This window comes from Seriola lalandi, unplaced genomic scaffold (genome assembly GCF_002814215.2).
Source record: "Seriola lalandi dorsalis isolate HSWRI2012SDOR001 ecotype SW California unplaced genomic scaffold, Sedor1 jcf7180001962130, whole genome shotgun sequence".
NCBI classification, from domain to species: Eukaryota; Metazoa; Chordata; class Actinopteri; order Carangiformes; family Carangidae; genus Seriola; species Seriola lalandi.
The window spans coordinates 1-767 of record NW_019432799.1 but is presented as its reverse complement, the minus strand read 5'-3'; the positions used below and the strand labels follow the sequence as shown (position 1 = coordinate 767).

The following is a 767-nucleotide window of genomic DNA, read 5'->3' as shown; positions in this document are numbered from 1 at the left end:
GTTGAGCTTTAGAACATATTTTCGTTTGAACAATTAAATATGTTTGTGAGGTCTAAAGAAAAGCACAGTCAGACGTGTATGAATAGTTAAGAGATTCATAATGCCTTCTACAAGGTATCTAAACATACACTTGATACTAATGTCAAAGGAGGAGACATGAGCAAAGAGCATGTGTTCTAACATGTTCACAGAGAACTCAGGTGCATTTCAGGGCTGATACCAATGGCCACTACCAGACCTTTGCAAACAAGGGGCTCGTCCGGGAGTTGAACCCTGGACCTCTCGCACCCAAAGCGAGAATCATACCCCTAGACCAACGAGCCACAAAAGGTTGAAATTTATCTCAAGAAAAATCGCAAGTTCTTAGTTGAGCTTTAGAACATATTTTCGTTTGAACAATTAAATATGTTTGTGAGGTCTAAAGAAAAGCACAGTCAGACGTGTATGAATAGTTAAGAGATTCATAATGCCTTCTACAAGGTATCTAAACATACACTTGATACTAATGTCAAAGGAGGAGACATGAGCAAAGAGCATGTGTTCTAACATGTTCACAGAGAACTAAAGGTGCATTTCAGGGCTGATACCAATGGCCACTACCAGACCTTTGCAAACAAGGGGCTCGTCCGGGAGTTGAACCCGGGACCTCTCGCACCCTAAGCGAGAATCATCCCCCTAGACCAACGAGCCACAAAAGGTTGAAATTTATCTCAAGAAAAATCGCAAGTTCTAAGTTGAGCTTTAGAACATATTTTCGTTTGAACAAT

At 40.8% G+C, this 767-nt stretch overlaps 2 non-coding genes across 2 annotated transcripts; both read right to left on the bottom strand.

Moving 5' to 3' along the window:
- Positions 1-251: 251 nt before the first annotated feature.
- trnap-ugg (transfer RNA proline (anticodon UGG)) lies at positions 252-323 on the bottom strand. Its single transcript has one exon. It is a non-coding gene; the product is annotated as a tRNA-Pro (tRNA).
- A 295-nt stretch (positions 324-618) lies between these two features.
- trnap-agg (transfer RNA proline (anticodon AGG)) lies at positions 619-690 on the bottom strand. The gene has a single exon. It is a non-coding gene; the product is annotated as a tRNA-Pro (tRNA).
- Positions 691-767: the final 77 nt, after the last annotated feature.